Raw genomic sequence first — 14,235 nt, forward strand, 5'->3', positions numbered from 1 at the left:
CTTCTATATTTATTATTGAAATTTATCACTATCTGCCTTTCTGATAGCCAGTAATTATATCTGTTTAACCTTTTCCTCTCTAGAATGGGTGTAAAAGGTATGCAGCTTACATAGAGGTTAGAATTCTACGCAAAGACTTTAGATTTCATTGTGAATGGTAAGAGGGACCATTAAATGATTTTGTGTATGGGTGTGATATTTTTGGATTGTTATATTTAAGGTGACACTGAATACTGAGTGGAAGCCCCTCAGTAGGAGAGAGGATAATAGAAATCATGAATATCAGTTTGGAAGCTATTGAAATATTCCTGATAACAGATGAAGCTGTCTTAGATTAAAGATAGATTAGCCTGATGGTAAGACTTGGAATCAGAGTAAAAAATCCTAGTGATGAAAAATGTCAGAAAAATAAAGGATCAGAGAATTCTAAGCTTTTGGCTTAAGAAATTGAATGTATCATGGCAATATTTACTGAAGTGTTAATATTGGTAGATTTTCACATTTTATTGAAGATGACATGTTTGAAGATGTGAATCTAGAATTCTGTCTTAAATCAGAGATAAACTAAAATTTAAGTGAGATTACAAATCACTGAAAAAAATGATTTCAATATAATGGATATTTTTGTCATTATGAATGAAGGACAAGGTACTATGAATTGCACATAAATTTATATATGTGATTTTAACAAAAATTCTGAGGTGGGTATTATTTTGGGTTTAATTCATAGATAAGGAATTTGAGTAATAGGAAAATTAAGAAGCTGCTTATTCCTGGCATCAAAATAGCACTGGTCTTTTAGATGTTCGTAAAACTGATTATTAAGTTTCATATTTACTATCCAGTAAAGATTTTAAGTAATGTATTAGTCAACCCTTTTTCACTATAATTCTGAGAAACAACTCATTCTAAAACCCAGAGCCTCAACACAATTATGCATCTTGGGGCACCCGGCTGACTCAGTTGAAAGAGCATGAATTCTCATGGGTTCTGAGTCTGAGCCCTACATTGGGGGTAGAGATTATTTAAATAACTAAATAAATGTAACAAAAAATCATTTTTTAAACATTTCATTTATTTATTTGAGAGAGAGAGAGAAAGAGAGCATGAGCAGATGGGGAAGAAGAAGAGGCAGAAGCAGACCCCCTACTCTGCAGGGAGACTGACGCAGGCCTGATCCCAAGACCCTGAGATCATGACATGAGATGAAGGCAGACGCTTAACCAACTGAGCCACCCAGGTGCTCTTAAACTTAAAACAAAATAAAAAAAATAATAATAATTATGCATCCCATGGATCAGTGAATCTACTTGGGTTTTGCTGAATCCAGGCTGGGGTAGACAATGAGACTCTGCTCTGACTGCAGAGCCTGAGGTGAGTCTGATTTCTATTACAGGCCTGTGGGCCAAATAACTCAGTTTCTTATGTCTGGTACCAGGAAATTAATCCAAAGCAATATTTGATGGCAAATAACAAAGGTAGAATGAGAGTAAGCCTAATCTCAAAACTGGTATATTTTGTTCCATTGCATTGATCCAAGGAAGACACCCAGACAAATCCAAAGTAGAGAGGTGATGAGATATATCATATCAGTAACAAGCTTACAGCAAGCATATGTATACTAGAGCTGAAAATTGTAGAGAAAAATTAGACCCAATTATTAAATCTTTAATAAATAGTTTACATGGCTGTGTGGAGTTTAGTGGAGATGACTGAAATGCAGTGTGTTGTTACTTAGCATATTTAAGGTTTTTAAACCATGGAATTGTATGCGGCAAATAAAAAAGTATAGATGGAATAGAGGGTGTATCATAAAGAGTAATAGGTTTGGGTGTTCAAATGGCACATTCCAAAGAAAAACCTGGCCCTTTCCTCTCTCCCCTATGATCATCTGCCTTGTTTCTTAAATTCCACATATCAGTGAAATAATATTATAATTGTCTTTCTCTGATTGACTTATTTCAATTAGCCTAACACCCTCTAGTTCCTTTGCAAATGGCACTGCAAATGACAATATTTCAATTTTTGGTGATTGCATAATATTCCATTGTATATATATACTACACCTTTTTTATCCATTCATGTGGATGGCCATCTGGGCTCTTTCCATAGTTTGGCTATTGTGGCTATTGCTGCTATAAACATTGGGATGTAGGTGTCCCTGAAACAAATAATACATTTTTAAAAACCCAAACAAACAAACAAAAACAAATTAAACAAAACCTGGGCCTTGACCAGTTTCTAGGATTTATCCTATAGGCACTTAGAATATCTTTCATGATAAAAATGTGTTTGTATCATGCCAGATAGTTCATGTTAATTGTGATTTCATAGCCTTTGGTAATTCTGTATCAGTTTGAACTTTGGAGAAGTTGGAGAATGAGTAATTTAGGTCAGTTACACAGCACACTATGACTACATGGCTATCACCCAATAAATATCCTGGACATCAAAGCTCAGGTGAGCTTCTCCATGGTTAGCAATATTCAAACATACCCTCAAACATTGTTGCTGGGAGAATTAAGTACTGTCTGTAGGACTCCACTTAGAAAATAACTGGGAGCTTGTACTTGGACTCGACCCCATGTGCCTTTTTTTCTTTTTTTCCCAATTTATTTTCTTTTCAGTGTTCCAAAATTCATTGTTTATGTACCACACCCAGTGCTCCATGCAATACATGCCCTCCATAATACCCACCACCGGGCTCACCAAACCCCCCACGCTCCTCCCCTCCAAAACCCTCAGTTTGTTTCTCAGAGTCCATGGTCTCTCATGGTTTGTCTCCCCCTCTGGTTTCCCTCATCTCACTTCTCTCCATCTCCCAGTGTCCTCCATGTTATTCCTTATGCTCCACAAGTAAGTGAAGCCACATGATACTTGAATTTCTCTGCTTGACTTATTTCACTCAGCATAATCTCTTTCAGTCCTGTCAATGTTGATATAAAAGTTGGGTATTCATACTTTCTGATGGAGGCATAATATCCATGACCATATCTTCTTTATCCATTTGTCCGTTGAAAGGCACCTTGGTTCTTTCCACAGTTTGGCAACTGTGGTCATTGCTACTATGAACACTGTGGTATAGATGGCCTTTCCTTTCACTACATCTGTATCTTTGGGGTAAATATCCAGTAGTGCAATTGCAGGGTCATAGGGAAGCTCAATTTTTAATTTTTTGAGGAATCTCCACACTGTTTTTCAAAGTGGCTATGCCAACTTGCAATTAAGAGGGTTCCCCTCTCTCCACATCCTCTCCAACACATGTTTTTTACTGTCTTGTTAATTTTGGCCATTCTAACTGGTGTAAGGTGGTATCTTGATGTGGTTTTGATTTGAATCACCCTGATGGCTAATAATAATGAACATTTTTTTCATGTGTCTGTTAGCCATTGGTATGTCTTCTTTGGAGAAGTATCTGCTCATGTCTTCTGTCCATTTTTTGATGTGATTATCTGTTTTGTGTGTGTTGAGTTTGAGAAGTTCTTTATAGATCTTGGAGAGCAGCCCTTTGTCTGTAGTGTCACTTGCGAATATCTTCTCCCATTCCATGGGTTGCCTCTTTGTTTTGGTGACTATTTCTTTTGCTGTGTGGTAGCTTTTAATCTTGATGAAGTACCAAAAGTTCATTTTCACTGTCTTTCAATGGCCAAAATTAACAAGACAGTAAGGAAACAAAGTTTCCTTTGCCTTTGGAGACATATATTGAAAGAAGTTGATGTGACCGATGTCGAAGAGGTTACTGCCCATGTTCTCCTCTAGGATTTTGACAAATTTATGACTCACATTGAGGTCTTTTATCCTTTTCGAGTTTCTCTTTGTGTATGGTGTAATCTTCTACACATAGCTGTCCAATTGTCCCAGCACCGTTTATTGAAGAAATTATCTTTTTTCCACTGTATATTTTTTCCCGCTTTTTCGAAGATTATTTGACCAGAGTTGAGTGTTCATATCTGGGGTCTTTACTCTGATCCACTGGTCTATATATCTGTTTTTGTGCCAGTATCATGCTGTCTTGATGATCATAGCTTTGTAGTGAAGCTTGAAATTAGGCAACATGATGTCCCCAGTTTTTTCTTTTTCAACATTTCCTTAGCAATTTGGGGTCTCTTCTGGTTCCATATAAGCCAACCCCACACACAAGAAGGGAAATAATCAAGATTAGAGCAGATATCATTGAGATAGAAACTAAAGATACAGTAGAACTCATCATCGAAGCTAGAAACTGGTTTTTTGAAAGAATCAATAAGATTGAAAAGCCATTGGCCAAACTAATCCAAAAGAAAAGAGAGAGGACCCATTAATAAAATTATGAATGAAAAGGGAGAGATCACAACTAATACTAAGGAAACAGAAATGATTATCAGAAATTATTATCAACAGTTATATGCCAATAAGCTAAGCAACCTAGACAAAATGGATGCATTCCTGGAAACCCATAAACTTCCAAAACTGAATCAGGAAGAAACTGACAACCTGAATAGACCAACATCGAGTAACAAGATTGAAGCAGTGATCAAAAACCTCCCAAAAAACAAGAGCCCAGGATCTGACAAATTCCCTGGAGAATTCTACCAAACATTCAAAGAAGAAATAATACCTATTCTCCTGAAGCTGTTTCAAAAAGTAGAGACAGGAGGAAAAGTTCCAGACTCTTTTTATGAAGCCAGCATTACCCTGATCCCCAAACCAGGCAAATACCCCACCAAAAAGGGGAATTTCAGACCAATATCCCTGATGAATATGGGTGCTAAGATTCTCAACAAGATCCTAGCTAACAGGATCCAACAGTACATTAAAAAGATTATCTGCCATGACCAGGTAGGATTTACACATGGAATGTAGGGGTGGCTCAACATTCGCAACCAATCAGTGTGACAGAACAAATCAATAAGAGAAGAGAGAAGAAACACATGGTCCTCTCAATTGATGCAGAAAAAGCATTTGACAAGATACAGCATCTGTTTCTGATTAAAATGATTCAAATTATAGGGATAGAGGGAACATTCCTCAACTTCATAAAATCTATGAAAAACCCACAGCAGATATCATCCTAAATTGGGGAAAAGCTGACAGCCTTCCCTTTGAAATCAAGAACACGACAAGGATGCCCACTCTCACCACTCTTGTTCACCATAGTACTAGAAGACCTAGCAACAGCAATCAGACAAGAAGAAGAAATAAAAGGTATTCAAATTGGCAATGAAGAAGTTAAACTCTCTCTCTTCGTGATGACATGATACTTTATATAAAAACCGAAAAGACCCCACCCCCAAACTACTAGAACTCATACAGCAATTCAGTAATGTGGCAGGATACAAAAATCAATGTACAGAAATCAGTTGCTTTCTTATTCAGTAACAATGAAAATATAGAAAGGGAAATCAGAGAATTGATTCCATTTACTATAGCACCAAGAACCATAATACCTGGGAATAAACCTAACCAAAGAGATAAAGGATCTGTACTTGAGGAACTACAGAACACTTAGGAAAGAAATTGAAGAAGACACAAAAAGATAGAAGACCATTACATGCTCATGGATTAGAAGAATAAACATTGTTAAAATGTCTATACTGCCTAGAGCAACCTGTACTTTCAATGCCATCTCGATCAAAATTCCACCGGCAGTTTTCAAAGAGATGGAACAAACAATCCTATGTGCCTTTTGCCTTTGTTTATTTTCATCAGTATCTGTTTCCCATAAGAAAAAATAACCATGAACATTATAGCTTTCATGAGTTATGTGACTCATTCTAGTCAACCCCTGTCCTGAGGGTGGTCTTTGGACCCCTGATCCATAGGAGCAAAGATAAAGTCTGAGAATACAAACTTCAGGAGTGAAAGATGAGAAGCCGAATAAAAATCTGACAGATTGTAAAAAAAGCTGCTGGTGAAAGTGACAGAATAAAAAACTGTTGTATCTTGTCACACATGGGAATAATGTTTTCCAAGATGGAGGAAGTTTCACTTGGATCACATGCTGAGAGAAATGAAAAATAACTAATCAATTCACTTTAAAAGAGTATTAAAGCAACTAGAGATGTGAAGAGAACATTATTGTAAGCCTAGTTTGGAAGGATTAAAGGAGAATTGGGTATAAAACAACAAAGTGGTAAATAATGACCGTACTTTGTTTTATGTTGCTAATTAAAGGAGAGAATAATAGAGTAGTAAATGAAGTGAGAAATACTCTTATGAGCTTTTTAAAATTTTTTTGATGCAACAGCAACATACTAGAACACATTTCTATGCTGAGGTCAAAAAACAAAGCGGAGAAGGAAAATTGTGTGAAATATGAAACAGTGACATCATTTTGAAATTAAGTCTGTAATAGGAGACAATGAGACTCTGTGAACAAGCATAAAATTTGGCTTCAAATAGGAGATAGGGCAGTTTATTTAATAGGAAAAGAAATACTACATAAATAATAATACCAGTAGGTTTATAGTTTAGAGATGGTGATTAGGTAGTTACTATACAACTGCTTCTATTTTAGTCAGGAAATGCTAAGATGTTATAAAAATATTGAGGTAGGAAGGGCATAGAGAGGTTTGAGTTTGATGAGCAGGCTGTAAAATATTCATTTCAGAGTCTAGAGGATTAAGTTTATTGAGAATAGTGAAGTGAGATTTAAGCAGAGGGTCCCTTGAAATGTGTGGTCATAAATTTAAAGTAAAAGCAATTGATATGGCTTGCTTTTATACCAATTTTGCTCAGCTGCCAGAGTTCAGAATATGTGTAAAAAAAATGAATTTAGTCAGATTTGGAGTTTTTGTAAGTAAGTAAAATTGATACATAAAGAAGTTGAGGATAAAAATAAAGGGGTAAAGATAATGATGAACTATGAAATCTAAGAATAGAGTATGTAGTGAGGTTATAGCAGGGGCAATAAACATATGTATTGGTATACATGTAATAGAGAACTCAAATTAAGTAGAGAATCTTAGGAAGGTAGTCATGTACCTTTTAAGTAAAAAAAAAAAAAAAAAAATAATGGGAAGTTGGAAAATGGCAATCTTCCAAAGTTGATGCTTAAAATAAAACCATGATCTTAAATGAAGTGCAATTATTTGTAATTAGAAACTCCAGTATATGACCATGTCAGTGAATTGTTGAGGTGTTGTGGGTAAATAGACCACTGGGAGGGAAGAGTTCCCATAATGAATGTGGAAATTGCCATTATATTAAGATCAAAATTATGAAAGAATATCTTGATAGTTCAAAAGGAGTATTTCTAAACATATATATAATTTCTGTAATATTATGTGGACTTTGGAAAAACATAAATAACAACAGATACTTAAGCTTAATAATATATTACAGAATCAGTTTTATTTTGCAGTTCATTTATGAACCCTCTCAACACCATTCTTATTGTTGGTATACTTTAACAGTTTCATGTTTTATGTAAATATAAAACAGATAAATGGAGTTGAAAAGTATCTAGCCATAAAAAAAACTTTAATTTTTAAATCTAGTGAAAAAGAATTATCTTCAAAAATTAAATCATGCCAAGTAAATTACTGAATCTGTTTCTATGTTAACTCTGTAATCACATGAGAATTACAGTAAGTACCCTAAAGAAATTATGGTGGGTTTTTTTGGTATTATAATTAGTATAAGACAACCAGCTCCTTAATTTACTAAGAATAAGTGTTTTTACTTACTAGCATTGGACCACAAAATCCTCAAACCATGGAATGTTAGTTTTTTTGTTGTTGAAGAAATATGCTTATGATACATTTGTACAAATTCTAGAGCTCTGGCTATGGATTCTTTTCCATATAAACAGAAAATAATAAAATAAAGCAAGAACTGACATAATAATCCATATAGAAACTAAATGTTGTCTTTACCTCCTCACAGGTCTCCTGTTTTTGTCATTCCTATACCGGAAGTCTCATTAGTGAGAACATGAGCATTTGTCCCCACAATTACAATGCCTTTTTTTTCCCAGTGTATTTGTCAAATTTGGATTCTTTAACTCTTCAATGCCAGTATGATGAAGACTCTCAGTATTTATTGTGTAAATATAACAAGGCTGACTAAGACTTGTATGCTTGTTGTTTTTGTTGACATGTGGGGATGGAAGCATATCTTCATTCTGCTGTCCTTTCACATTTTTTATTATCCTCTATTTTACATGTAGATAGTTATTTTGCTATGACAGGGGTTTATAGTTTCCTTTTGAAAACTGTTATGCAAAAACCAATGGCTTTACTTTCCCATTATATAAATTAATATTCTACAACTTAATATTCCAGCATACTAAATTCTTAAGTAAGAATGTCTTGTAGGTCCCATCATGTCAAAGTGTTCAATGGTGTGAACAAACTCCAAACAGCTATCTACCTCAGATCATCCTGGCAAGTCAAGGTCTTTTATCCTCTATTATAATTTACTACCCTTTCATTCAAAATGACAGTTTATTTTTTTTCAAACTCTATTCCTATAAGTATTTGTCAAACTTATGGTGTCTAATTACTATTAGGTCACACGCTTAATGTAGTTCCTGACTTCTCAGCAATTTACATTACACATAATCCCTACATTTTAAGAAATGGTGTAGGTATGAGTTCTCTCAATTGTTCTGGAATGGTCTTTTATGTATGTTCCTCACAAAAGGTGGATTCCTCTGATATATGAAAACAATTATGACCTTGAAGTGTTCTCCTGTTTAAGGTAAAGAATTTAATAATGTCATTTATATCAGCCAATTTTTCCATTAAAACTAATCTTTGAAAAAAAAAGCTTTAGAAAGATCACATCCAATTTTCCCACAGGAATTGCTCTTAGGGATGTCAAAAAGCTTAGAACAATTTCTAATTTTTTAAAATAATGAAAATATAGCTTTATTTTTTAAATCCTCAGCTGCACCTACATAAAAAGAAAAAAAGGAAGCAATGGAAGTTTATTTCTCACAACATTATGCACACATTTTTCACACTAGTATAAACACAGTTTTGAACCGAATTCAGGATACACTGAGCTATATTTAAACAAACAAACAAAACACAAACAAACCAACAAAAACTGATCTTTGGTTTCTCTCTTGTTGAGTTCCTACTATGCAGTTTTTTCACCTTAAATTAGGGGTTATTTTCCCAAATTTTGCTTGAGAATTATTGGAAATTCTTTTTTTATATAGATATTAAATGCAAAGCACTTAGGTCACATCTAGAACATAGTGAGTGATCAGTTTGATAGTGGTAATGACTTAATTTTCTTTCTTTCTTGAGAATCAAAATTTCTACTGTATTCATCAATGCCCATTTCTAGGTGAAATGCTGTGCATAAATTTAGCAGCGCCCTATGATGAATCATCTGAAGGCATCCTCCATTCTTTAATTAGTAGCATATTTTTAGAGGTGGTTATTTTATCCTAAATAACATAACAAACACTTTGTTCTCCATAAACACTGCTATGCTTTAGCCCATTTTAATTTCAATATATCAATTCACCATTTTAAATGAATATGAATAATCTTTAAAAAAGTTTCATCTCAATTCTTTCAGATAAAAGACTGGCAATTAATCAGGCCTAAGAATTTTTTTCTTTAGATCACTCAACATTTGCATATTTGATTCTGTAAAACCTATAACTGTTGTAACAAATGAAAATCCATAAGTTAGTGACTATTTGAGATAATTTGCATTAATTTTAATATATTAACACTTCAAAACTAACATCTAATTTTCAGAAAGAAGCCTTATAATGTGACTGTTGCAACATTATTGTGGCAGACTGAATTAATTAGCTCCCGTAAAATTTCCCTAGAGCCTTTTCTTTCACACCTTTCTGTAGGAAGTTATGCTTTTTTGATTTTTAGTTCCATAGGGATCAGGATAATGCCCAACACTTCCAAATCATTTTCCAATGTACAAATTACCAATAGGTGTTGAATTATGAGTTGAATAAATTACAAAAATGATGCACACCCAGAGAAAGTTTAGGTGATTTTAGAATTTAATCTCTTTTTTTTAAGGCCAAAGAGAGTTTTCTAATTAAAAAATATAGTAATTCAAACTTTATCATGCAATTTGCAAGTGCTTCATCAAATTTTTGATCAAGTCATTTGTGAAGTATCTTCTTGATAAAAAGGCACTATCTATTATATATTAGGACAAGTTAATCAAATGAAATTTGATTTTTCCAACAACTGATTTTATAAAATCATGCCTTCAGTGCACTTTTTTTCTCTGAAGATTTCATTTATTTTACACATAGAGAGAGCAAGCATAAACAGGGGAAGCAGCAGGCAGAGGGAAAAGAAGGTCTCCCACTGAGCAGGGATTTCCACTGAGGGCTTGATGCCAGGACCTGGGATCACGACCCGGGCGGAAGGCAGACACTTAACCAACTGAGACACCCAGGACCCCCCTTCAGTAGACTTTTAACCAAATATTCAGTCTACCAGAGCAGCACATCTATCACCTTTTGCAACAGGTAAATGATTAAGCACTTATAATCTTAACCCAATCTTAACCAAATTGATAAAGAACAAATGTCATTTCCACCACTAGCTTCTTCATTTGAAGTATGTTATCTAACACTCAGAATCTCAGTGCCCTCCATGGCAAAACAGTACCAATTTCATTAGATAATTTTGAGAAATAAGTGACTGAAACATGTAAGTCTCTTTGAACAGAGTATAGTAAGTCTGAATACTTGAAAAATATTAGCTAGTTTTAATTCTGGGGGATTAAGCTTTATATAATGGCCCACATTCAAACATTAAGTAATGTGGTAACTTTAGCATGTAGATTTTATTTTCATTAGTTTTTAAAACAAAGTAAGGGGTACCTGAGTGGTTCGATCCGTTAAGCATCAGACTTTTGATTCTGGCTCAGGTCATGATCTCAGGGTGGTGAGACTGAGCCTTGTGTTGGGATCTAAGCTCAGCTGGATCTATGGAGTCTGCTTGTTCCTCTTCTTCTGTCCTCCCCCCACCAACTCTCTCCTAAATAAATAAATAAATAAATATAAAGGAAAAGTAAATATTCATGTCATCTTTCATCTATAATTTTCAATATTATGTTTATATCTAAAATATCATTACCTGTCCTGAAATAGTCTCTACTTATTTCATTCCCCTTACTGTGGACTCATGGAAGGCAGAGACTAGCTCTTGCCCACTGCTGCATTTTCAGTGCCTTGCATACAACCCAACACTTGGTAAAAGTTCAATCAATATTTTTGAAATAGATGATCATATGAATATAAGTTTCTCAATTTTTAACACACAGAAAGAGGCTCCACTGTATGGTCAGTAGCAAAATACATTAAACTCATTAATTATAATTAAAATAAGTAATCATAAAATAATTGTATATACAAGCATACCTTATTTCACTTTGCTTCACTTTATTGTGCTTTGTAGATATTACATTTGTTAAAAATTGAAGGTTTGTGGCAACCCTGCATCCATCAACTCTAATGGCACAATTTTTCTAACAGTATTTGCTTACTTTGTATCTCAATGTCATATACTGGTAATCCTAGCAATATTTCAAACTTTTCCATCTTATTATATTTGTTATAATTAAATAAAGAATTTATTTACATATATGTAAATTTACATATACAGTATCTATTAATATTGATTGTTATGGTGCTATGTGATCAAAGATTATAACTCACTGGAAGCATTTTTTAGCAATACAGCATTTTTAAACTTAGGTATATAAGGTTTTATTTTTAATTTTTAAAGATTTATATTTTTATTTGAGAGAGAGAGAGAAAGAGAGAGCACAAGCCTGAGGGGCAGAGGGAGGAGGGGATACAATCTCAAGCTGACTGTGTGTCAAGAGTGGAGCCTGACATGGGGCTCACTCTCGCAACCCTGAGATCATGACCTGAGCAGAAACCAAGAGTTGGTTGCTGAGCTGAATGCACCACCCAGGTGTCCCTGAAATTTTCTTTTTCAGACATGATGCTATTGCTACTTAGTAGAGTACATTATTGTATAGATGTAACTTATAAACACTGAGAAACCAAAAAAATACATTTGATTTGTTTTAATGCTTTATTATAGCAATCTGGAAACTGAAACTGTAATATCTCCGAGGCATGCCTGTAAAATACATTTCTTATTGTATGCAGATTATGTAATAGGCTGTATGTTCTAGGAATTCCTCAACGAAACAATCAGCCTACTAATAAAGCATTTCCATAAAAGCCTGATTCTGCTGTGCTTCATCTCTACTAATATGATAGGGGGAAAAGTTGTTGTGCAGATAAAATTGATTATTGCTATTCTTCCAAATGTTATATCAGTTATCCTGAGATCATCTCACTGGACAAGGTGGAAGCTAAATAGCTAAAGATAAACCTACAAAACAATATTTTTAAAAATGTGTTCATTATTTATATGATCTCTTGAGTATATAATAAGTATACTTATAGTATCACACAGTTATATCATGAAATCATAATGTGTTTCTATAGCAAAAATAATCTTTAAACAATTATATGGCTTTCAAAGTAAAAAATGCCTATTCAGTTAGGGTCATTTTAAAATTGTTTATTCAGACAAACAAGCATTCTGATATTCTGAATATTAGTCTTAGCTAAAAGCTGAATTAAATAATTGCATGGTTTGAGCAAAAGAAAAAATTAACAGAAGTTTGTCTAAATACGTTAATTTGATGAATTTTCAGAATAGTATAGGAATGTGTATGGTATTATATTTGTAAATTAAATATAATCATAGAGTGGGTCAACCTTTATGTATTAACTAAATTTTCAAGTAATTAGCAGATAAAATAGAAAAATACAGTGTTAGAAGTTTATTTATTTCTGAATACTGTTGGTAAGGTCAATACATGGCATAAACTAATTAACTCTTCATTATATTTTTATGACCATATTCAGGACTTAATAGAAAACATAACTAAATTCCTTCAGGCCAACATTTGCAATCTAAGAAAATCAATATCTCTAAACATAATCAATATCATAAATTTTAATTAAAAAGTCAAGCACTAGCTAACACATAAACATTTTAAGTCATTTTAGCATGAAAAAAATAGAATATATTCTTTTGTCAGCTTAAAAATAAAATGAAGAAAAAACTATACATGTAAAAGAAAATATCCTTAATAACTATTGCTCATACATAAGATGGGTGCTTTGCTGTGACCTTTCAATTGTAGTAGTATAAAATACATTTCAATAGCTATTCTTAAGTCAGTTTATTCATTTTACATTACATCCCCTACAAAATCAATGGATTCATCTTTACAAAACAAAAATCCAAAGAGTATCATTTCTCTACTCACACAATTTGAATAGCTTGTCATTGTAAGGAATATAAAATCTATGCCCTTGAATTTGCTATATGAATGCTACACATATGTTGCAACTTCTCTTTCCTGCTTTCACCCTATAGTCCCCTGTTCCAATCATGATAAGAATATCTTCAATCCTCTGACATAACCAGAGTAGGCAGCCCCTTCATGCCTGTGTTCTGACCTGGTAATTTCTTCTTTCTTTCATACTCTCTGATTTGGACTCAAACTTATCAGCCTCACTCTTACCCTGCAGAGCTATGAATTTATATGGGAAGCTTCAGAAACTCATCTACCATGCTGCTATGCCAACACTGTAAGCAATCTCTGTACTCCATGGTAGGTCATAGTTTAACTGTCTCTTTCTATGCCTGTCTTAATGGATCATGAGTCCCTCAAGAGTAGGGCAAAAGTCTTATTCATATTTATATCTTTCCTCTTTAGCACAGTCCTACACACATATGTTTCCACTTTCCCAATTTTCTATGTGTACAAAATTGGGAAACTTTATTTTTTTGAGCTTTTTCTTTGCCTTAAAAATGAGGTTAAAGATATTTCCTCTACAAAATGAATAGGGGGTGCTTCATTTGGTGGCAATTAAGCTCTGTATGTAAAATTAACCACTCTCTCCTAGAAATGTGTAATATGGTTGAATAAATATTGGCTACCACAATTTTACTTAACTTCCATTACATAGTAACAATTGTTACATTATTAAAGAATAATAAGTGATGAGAATATGATATAAACTAAAGCTAAGAGGGAATTAATATCTTTATCTAAGATGAAAAATACAACCCCACTCCAAAAGTCAGTTTTCATTAATTAAAAAACCAGAAGAAGCATTTTAGGAATTTTATAGGACACTTGTTCCAAATGTAATACAGGCTCTTACAGAGCTCTGTACTTGTTTATTACATAGGACATGTTACCTTCCAGATATAT

This window comes from Mustela nivalis (genome assembly GCF_964662115.1).
Source record: "Mustela nivalis genome assembly, chromosome: 10".
Taxonomy (NCBI): domain Eukaryota; kingdom Metazoa; phylum Chordata; class Mammalia; order Carnivora; family Mustelidae; genus Mustela; species Mustela nivalis.